At 43.3% G+C, this 9575-nt stretch overlaps 1 non-coding gene across 1 annotated transcript; it reads left to right on the top strand.

Moving 5' to 3' along the window:
• Positions 1-5398: 5398 nt before the first annotated feature.
• TRNAV-GAC (transfer RNA valine (anticodon GAC)) lies at positions 5399-5471 on the top strand. The gene has a single exon. It is a non-coding gene; the product is annotated as a tRNA-Val (tRNA).
• Positions 5472-9575: the final 4104 nt, after the last annotated feature.

The following is a 9575-nucleotide window of genomic DNA, read 5'->3' as shown; positions in this document are numbered from 1 at the left end:
AAGCGGACGGGGGCGGGGACGGGGGCGGGGACGGGGGCGGGGACGGGGGCGGGGCGCGCTGCGTGTAGATCCCAGGTGCGGTGGCTGCAGGCGACAGGCGGCGGCCCCCTTCGCCCACGGTCCTTTCACTCGTTCGGTCCGTGTGGTACGGACAGCGTCTACGATGAGGTGGCAGGCCGGACGGCGCGTTGTGCCGGGGTTCAGGGGTCCTGGAAGCCTGCCGAAGGATGCATAGGAGGAGCCAGCCTCAACTCAGAAAGAAGCAGAGGGAACGGACTCGAGGGATTAGGAGGGAAAATGGACAGGACTTGGTGACTGGCTGTGGAGAACGAGGGAGGATCAAGGATTCATTTACTCATCCAGCAGATGTTGATCTGCTCTATGCTGGGCCCACGTCTGTCTTGGGACAGGATGGATGGGACTGCCATTCTCTGAGAAGAGAGGACACGGGGGGAAGTGAGTTCAAGGGCAGGTAATTTGGTTTTGGCCATGTTAACACTGAGCAGTCTGCAGTATCTATCTCAGTGCAGGTGGCTAGTAGGCAGCTGGATGAACCTGTTTGTACAAGAGGATTTCTGAGGCATCAGCGTTTGACGGGAGTTGAAGTTTTGAGAGCAGAAGACCTAGAAGTGATCCTAGAAAAGCTCCAACCTCAGGGGTCATGGGAGGAGGGGACTGAGATGGAGGTGGACAAGGGGAGTCCCAGGGAAGGAGAGAGGGTCAGGCCATCCGTGGTCCTGTTGAGAGCAGTTGTGGTATGGTGGGGGCAGGGCGAAGAGTGAGGAATTGGGGAAATGAAGGCAAGGAGTATAGACGTCTGGTCATGAACGGGAGGAGAGATAATGGGGCAGTAGCTGGAGGGAGCTGTGTTCCGGAGAGGGTATATTTATTTTTCATATGAGTGAGACTTGAGCTTGCTTACATGCTGTTTCAAGTATCTGGGCAGGGAAAGAGGTAGTAATTACAGGAGGAAGAGAGCAGGAAATGTGGCTCAAGGCCCCCAAGAAGGTGGAGGGAATGGAAGGATTAGGGTTAGGTCAGAGGTAGTCTGTACTCCTCCACAGGGGGCACCATGGGGTGAGGACAGAGGGGCCAGTTGAGGTGAGTGGCCATTGATCCTGGAAACCCCAATCTCCTAAGCTGTATGCTTTTCTCCACTGTGGAGTCTGCTCAGAAAAAGGCTGTTAGACTCATCCAGAGTTGGGGTTTAGCAAGACAAGGATGGTTTTGACAAGTTAAACAAGAGGGTGGTTGAAGTGATGGAAAGTGCAGTTCAAGCTGGACAGGGAGAGACATGAGGCCAAAGAGGGCTGGAGACTGGGAGAAGTTGGAGAAGTGAATGGATTAGAGGCCTTGCCGAGGAAGATGTGCTAGTGTGATGGCAGTCTCTGGGCCAGTGGGTGTGAAGGTTCAATGTCTGAATTCCTGGTGTCAGGAAGAGATTCTGCCCATGGGAGGGTGTGGCTGAAATGGAGTGGAGGGGAAGGTCTTTGGAGATGAGGTCAAGAGACAGCCCAAAGGCCCCCTAGGATGGTGATGGTGATTGGATGGAGAGAAGGCTGATATACAAAGGGAGTAATCTGGAGGAAGGTGGGCATGGGCTGAGGTACGGCTTAAACCTCAGAGAGTGGAGGGGAGGTCATGTGGATGTGGCCTTGGGGAGCAGGGAGGCTGGTGACCCTGACCTCAAGGAGTGTGAGAAAATGAACAGACCATGCTGGAGAGGGCTGTGTTGTTTACCGGGGGAGGGTGTTTACCAGGGGAGTACAGTCAGAGCAGGAGACACAGCAGAAGGACGTGGAGGCTTCTGGGGTGAGGAGCAAGGGATGAACAGCATAGGTTGCTGAGCATTGTGAGAACATGAAGTTCTGCTGCCCCCTGGGCTTCTCAGGTCAGCCTTGCCCAGGACCCCAGAGCTGGCAGCCAGAGCAAGGGAGGGATGTTCAGTGCTGTTCTTCTTGCTCCAAGGGGGTGACCGTGCTCAGGGGAGAGAGCTGTTTCCCCTGCACAGGGGCACAGGCAGGGAGGACTCAGAACTAGCTGCTACTGCTTCCAGAAAAAAACAAAAGGCTAGTGCCTTGGGGAGCCTTAGGTTATGTAAGGAGAGAGACTGTTTTGTTTAGGAAGTAGATTTACAAGCAAGTTGCTCCTTCCAGGCCTCTATTCTGGCCTTTAGTTCTATGTATATAGCTCCCCTCTCTCTCCCTTCTTGAAACCATTCACTTGAAGGAGAATATGAAGAGCTGGGAGGACCCTTATAGATAATCTAGGGCTTAACACCGCATGAAGAAACTCAGGCTTGGAGAGGTATTTGTCCCAGGTCACAAAGTGACACAGCAAGGATTAGAACTCAGTGTCCTAACTCCCAGCCCTAGGCTCTTATAAGGGTCTGAATGGCATTTAGTTCAGGTTCTGTGCCTTGGACAGAGCAGCTCCCTCTCCCACAAGGTCTCCAGGCCCCTCCAAACCAGGACCAGGGCCCAGGAGAGACCTGGTCAGGCTGGAACACTGTATACATGGCTGTACTCGAGAGGGCCTGGCTACTGTGTGTTCCCACCCCCCAACACCCAGAATGGCTTTAAGAACGTGGTAGCACCTTTTAATATACAGAGTACAGACCCTGTACTCCATGTTGATTATAACTGTGTGGGGTTCCTAAGCTGGGCTTTGCCCAGGAAAAATGGTAAGTGAACAGCTGTTAATGTGACTGCTCCTCAAAAAAACATCTCATCCAGCCAAGTTTATTATCTGTAGATAAAGATTTTCAAGGTAGGCACTTCACTGGAATGCCCCTCCATCCAAAAAAAAAAAAAAATCTGTCCAACAAAAAGAAAAAAAATTCTATCCAGCTGCTGTCTTCTGTTTGAAATGCCTGTAGTGGGGGAACTGCAGCTCTGAATTTGATGGGGTCAGATAAATCTTAGAATCCAAATGGCCCTGGGAGAGGCCAATTAAGGAGGAAGAGGACATGACTAATCTGCAGTCATTGCCCAAAGCACCTGTTCAGGGACAGAATGACTTCCCTGTCCTGATGAGAATCGTTAGTGCCTTTTGAAAATTATTTGTATTGAGATGAGACAGATATCATTAGTCCAACAGTGGACCCATGGTGGGAGAAAGGGAATTCTAGCATCCTCGTAAGCCCAGCTGAAAGGTGTATGGAGAAGGCCTGTGCCAGACTGGCCACTTTCCTCTGGTAGCAACTGTTTCCTCTCTCCTCTGCTTTTGCTTCACTTTCCTCTGTACTTAAAATGCACCCACCCTTCACACTCCACTCCTGCCTTCTCAACTCTTCATCCCTGTATTTTATGGCCTAGTCAAAGGCCAGCCCCCAGTTGCCTCCGTTTGGTGGCACTGCTACGTCTGAACCTCTGTGGCACTCTATGTCTCTGAAAGTTTGTCCCTTTCCACCCTGGGCAACGCTGATCTGAGTACGTGTCTCTGGACATGTTTCCCACTAGACCATGGGTTCCTTGAAAACAAAGACTGTGGCTCACCTGGGAGAGTGTGGTGCTGATGACACCAAAGCCACGGGTTCGGGGCCCTGTATAGGAATGGCCGATTGGCTCACTTGGGAGAGCGTGGTGCTGACAACACCAAGTCAAGTGTTAAGATCCCCTTACCGGTCATCTTTAAAAAAAAAAAAAGACTGTGCTTTAAGCATCTTGATTTTACTAACACAAAATGGGGGCTCATTGTTGAGTAAACTAAATATGAAAGTCAGATTCCTCTGCTATGTGCAAACTGTCACCTAGTATAACAGAAGGGAACACCTGGTGTAAGAAAAGCCAACCAATGGCACAATGTAGATATATTTCAAGAGGCTTTGCTGCTATGGAAAATGATAAGACCTAGAAAGCCACTGTGGCTCCAATCAGCAGATAGCTTCACACCTCAAAGCCAAAATATTAGATATTCATTAACAAAAGCTAAGATTCTGTCAGTGTGCTGGAGGCACAGCAAGGGGGTTGTATTGGGAGATCCAGAATGATCTCCTTTGAGATCTATGCGTTTCACCCAAGGCACTGGGCAGTCTTAAAAGCAAGTTGCTTTAAAGGCAAGAAAAAGCCATGTAGAAGGAATGACAGAATAGGAAATCACTATTTTCCAACCACTAACATAATAAATAATTGGGGCAAAGATCATCAATAGATGCCATTGGATGAAAGTTTATGGTTATGTCTCAAAACATCTCTCTACAGACTACCCATTACAAAAGGAAGACTTATGAAGAGATCTGGCAATCACAACCTTGAGGCTTTCCAAAAATGTTTAATCTGAATCTAAACATGAAGGAAACAATCAGACAAATACAAATCTTTGTGGGACATTATAGATTACAGTTGGCCATGCACCTTCATTAATGCCAATGTCATGAAAGAAGAAAAGGTAGAGGGACTCTCATATATTAAAGGATATTAAAAAGACATGACAACCAAATGCAAGATGTGATCCTTAATCCTAAATTGAAAAAAAAAAAAAAAATCACCTATAAATAAAATTTTGGCAGCCTGGCTGGTTAGCTTAGTTGGTTAGAGCATGGTGTTGTAACACCAGGGTCAAGGGTTTGGATCCCCATACTGGCCAGCTGCTGAAATAAAAAAGTAAAATAAAATGAAGTAAAATTTTCAGGGAAAATTAGAGAAATTTGGTATGATAATGGAATTGTAGTTATATGGGATAATGTCCTTGTTTTTAGAAGATACATATGGGTGAGGTTTCATGTTCTGTGAAAACAAAAAAGTACATATATTTGTGTGTACATAAATGTACACACATGTATACATGTTTGTATATAGAGCAGGGAGGCCCAGTGATGACCACTGAGCTGCTGCAGTAAGTGCCCCAGGCTCCCAAGCCAGGGCACTGGGGAGCCGAGGGTCTCGGCCATGACCACACCCCCCACACACCAGCAACCAGCCCAGTGATGACCACTGAGCCACTGCAAGAAGTGCCCTGGGCTCCCAAGCTGGTTTGGTGGGGAGCCAAGGGCTTCAGCCACCCGCCCCCCCCATATCTTCTGCAACCAGCCAATGATGACCACTGAGCTGCTGCTGGAAGCCCACTGGTCTCCCAAGCCAGGGTGATGGGAGCAGAGAGGTTCAGCCACGCCCCCCCTGACATCTGCATCCAGCCCAGCAACAACGGCAGGAAGCTCCTTTATCTCCCCTGCAGAAATGGGGGGGGGTGCCATGGGCCTCAACCATGCCCCCCCTTCCTCCTCCTCCCACCCTATTTCCTTCCTCCCCCATCCCCCCCCCACAACTGCTCCAGAACATCTTAGAATGTAAAAAAATAAACTCAAAAAATAATAGTTTTTGGGGCCGGCCCGTGGCTCACTTGGGAGATTGTGGTGCTGATAACACCAAGGCCACAGGTTTGGATCCCATATAGGGATGGCCGGTTAGCTCACTCGGGAGAGCGTGGTGCTGACAACACCAAGTCAAGGGTTCAGATCCCCTTACCGGTCATCTTTAAAAAAAAAAAAATAGTTTTTGGCGGGACAGAGATAGCCAACCTAACTGCCCCCTCAAAAAGAAAAAAAAAAAAAATTGCCTTACTGGAAACTTATTAGTCCTTCTTACTGTCCTCAGGAAAAACAGCAAAATATAAGAATTTACAGTTTAGAAGAGAAAAAAAGATAAAATTTTACATTTTAATACTGTTGAATGAAAAAGAGAGATCTCCTATTCATGGATCAGTGAGTAATTTGTTAAGACGGCAATATTCCCCAAATTAATCTATATATTCAATGCAATCCCTCTCAAACTTCAGCTGGCCTTTTTGCAGAAATTGACAAGCTGGTGATAAAATTTATACAGAAATGCAAGGAACCTAGAATAGCCAAAATAATCTTGAAAAAGACAGACAGAGCTAGGGACTTGCACTTCCTGATATCAGAACTTACTATAAATCTTGGCACTATCATGAAGACAGACATGCAGATCAATGGAACAGAACTGAGAGTCCAGAAATAAACCCCTACATTTATTGTCAACTGATTTTTTTTATGTCCTTAAAATGTTTTTATTACTTAAAAAAGAGAGGCTGAAAATAAAGATTGCCTAACGATTAAACATCTTCCATTTGTAGGACAGCACAACTTTGTATATTTTGTATATATTTCAAAATTATGGTAAAATACACATAACGCTTACCATTTTAAGTGTACAGTTCAGTAGCATTAAATACATTCACAATGTTGTACAACCATCACCACTATCCATTTCCAGAACTTTTTCATCATCTCAAACTGAAATTCTGTACCCATTAAACAGTAACTTCCCATCCTCCACCTGCTCCCCAGACCCCGGTAACGACCATACGTGATCAACCATTCATAAAGACTTTCTATCTCTGTGAATTTGAGTAAGTATCTCATATAAGTAGAATCATACAATATTTGTTCCTTTGTGTCTGGCTTACTTAGCATAATGTCTTCAAGGTTCATCCATGTTGTATCATTATCAGAATTCTGTTTTAAGCCATTGTACATATATACAACATTTTGTTCATCCATTAACCAATCGATGGACATTTGGGTTATTTCCACCTTTTAGCTATTGTGAATAATGCTGCTATGAATATGGGTGTAAAAACACCTGTTTGAATCACTGCTTTCAATTCTTTTATGTATATACCCATAAATGGAATTGCTGGATCAAACAGTAATTCTATGTTTAATTTTTTTGAGGAACTGGCATACTGTTTTTTCCACAGTGGTTGCACCATTTTATATGCCCACCAGCAGTGCACAAGGGTCCCAATTTCTCCACAGCCTCGCCAACATCTTTTTTGGCGGCTGGCTGGTAAAGGGATCTGAATCTCACCAACATTTCTGATAGACCATCACAAATTTTAGTTTAGCATAAGGGCAGCCATGTTAGAGCTTAATGCTGAGGAAAGAATCCTGCGTGCACAATAACTATCACTGCAGTTTGTAGGAGTAATAAAGCAAGGTCATAGCTCAGCAACTTGTAAAACTAACAATCTTGTTTGAAGTTGCAGGTGTTTTGGGAAGGAGATAAAGCCAGAGCCAAGAAGTCTTGACTCCAGGCTTCACAGGACAGAGCCCAAGGACAGATATTAAGACAAGCTGATCTACACATAGTCACTGACCCCATCCCTGTTACAATTTTTCACTACACTTCTCCTTTTGTCCTTTTGTCTTATATAACCCGCCCCCCCAACACTAAAACCCTAAAGTGGGAGACAGTTCTAATCTGTCCCCTCAGATGTCTGATAAACTTCCTGCCTTGTTCCAACATTTGAGACTGATGAGTCTTTTGTTTCTGATCAGAGAGCAGTGGGACCTGGGCTCTGGTAATATTTCTACGATACTTTTGATAATATTTTATCTTTTACTTTATATATATATATATATATATATAATTTTTTTTTTTGAAAAAAGGAAATTTATCACAGTTCCTGTAAAAGTGTTTCATCCTCTCTCATTTACTTTAAATATATTTTTCTAGAATTTTGTAGCTGCAGATTCAGGCTAATTATAATTATGGAAAATAAACTAACGACATATAAACTAATTCAAAAGTCCTCACTGGCAAATCAAGCAGTCAAAACAGATTTGCCTTCTGTTGTAAAAAGTCTGCATTAATTTTATACATTTCCATAAAAACTACCTCACTTCTCAATTTTAAGACAGACACAGGTGTGCCATGAATTTGCTGCCTGGGTGAAATAAAATACTACCAGTCTCAATATTTCTCCCTAATGTTATCTTTGCTTTAATTTCAAGGGGTTCTCTCAGGATTTATGTATTATTTGACAATAGTGAGATGAAAGAGGTGAAGTCTTTATAAACAAAAACCTTCAAATTGTCCTTTTACCTGCCAACCGAGGAAGATTTTATACCCAGGAACACTGCATCAGTACTACCTAAGAATAAGTGGGAGAATGGCGATTATGAAGGAGGGGAAAAGGAAACCCTGAAGGGAAGGAGGATGGGGATGGAAGAAAACAGTGAAGTTGACTCTTAAAAACATATGTGTCCATGTACCTGCTGTTGAGTCTTCATTTATCCCCAGGGGTGTGTGTATCCCAGTTTAAAGAAACCTGCTCTAATTTATTTCATCACTCCCCCAATCAGACATTATTATTGTTTTATGCAGTCTGTGTTTGCATCGTTTTCTCCACATGTTCACCAATTTCTTTGTTCACCATTCTTGCCGTAGAGATATGCTTTTAGTTATTCTTTCTCTTCTTCTTGAAGTAATTCGCCTTTAGAATTGTCTTTGGTGAGGCTCTGTTGATAGTAAACTAAATTTGTTTTCTGAAAATATCTCAAAAGTTGTATTAATTTTAAAATTCAAGGGCTGGCCTGTGGCTCACTTGGGAGAGTGTGGTGCTGACAACACAAAGTCAAGGGTTAAGATCCCCTTACCAGTCATCTTAAAAAAAAAAAAAAAAATCAAAATTCATGCAAATTTTGCATTCTACTCCTACATTTCTTATTTTTAATATAAAAGTAATATTTTAAATGGCACACCATAAAGGGAAAACAAAATAAAAATTCCAAACCTTATAAACTATCACAATCTTCTATGTTCTTATGCTTAGACTGCAAACACATTGCAGCTCATTACAGCCCTAACTTATCTGTCCATATTGACTCCACTGGCTTTAGAAATCCCACATTTTTGCAATTCCCAACGATAAAGAAATAAGGCACAAATTCTTTTGGCTTGCTAAGCAGGTTCCAGTGGGAACTGGTGATTATATTTTCTCTAATATTTATCTATGAAAAACTTTAGTTTCAAAAAATTTTATGTTCAATTCAAAATGCTCGCTTGTAAATGACGGAAACAGGTTTTCTTAGTTAAGCATTACTGATATTAACAAGGCTTTCTAATAAGTAATCCTTGCACTTAGTCAGTACTCGTTTGTTGAATATATAATTTGTATTTATTTATGAGTTAGAACAGTCAGCTCCCCCCATATCAGGAAAAAAAAAATTCATTCATTTTGTCAAATCAGGAAGATAGGAAGTAGATGCCATCTACAAACTCAAGAATAAAGTTGCTTCATCCAGCTTCAGGAACATCTGAAGTTAGGCAGCCTGGTTTCAGGCCTTAATTACACCATCACTGAGCTGGGACTTCTTCCTTAGCTGGAAGGGCCCTTGGGCTGCTAGGGCAGGGGACAGAAAGGAAGAAAAGGGAGAGGGTCAAATCCCTTCACGAGTTGGCTTCATCCAGAGCAAACCACTTCTATTTAATATACCAGACACCAATATATTGGAGTAAGATTTCACATGAAAACAGGGTCCTGTGTTTCAAAAGAAAAAACGTTTGAAAACCACTGGATTAGATAGACTGTAATGTCTAGAAAGACTTCCATAGTGTATATATTTAAATCAGATGTCTTTGATATCGGTTAACCAAGTTTCCAATATTTTTGGCAATCTAAAGTTTCTGGGAAGATTTTTCAAAACAAATCATTTCCTCGAAGATCAAAATGAAAATATAAATAGGAATTGTCTCAAAACTTTGCAAAGTCAGGATATAAGCTGTACTGAAAACAAAGGAAAGAAATGGAAATAAAACAGATGACACATC

Source organism: Cynocephalus volans, chromosome 10, assembly GCF_027409185.1.
Source record: "Cynocephalus volans isolate mCynVol1 chromosome 10, mCynVol1.pri, whole genome shotgun sequence".
Taxonomy (NCBI): domain Eukaryota; kingdom Metazoa; phylum Chordata; class Mammalia; order Dermoptera; family Cynocephalidae; genus Cynocephalus; species Cynocephalus volans.
This window is presented reverse-complemented; position numbering and strand designations above follow the sequence as displayed.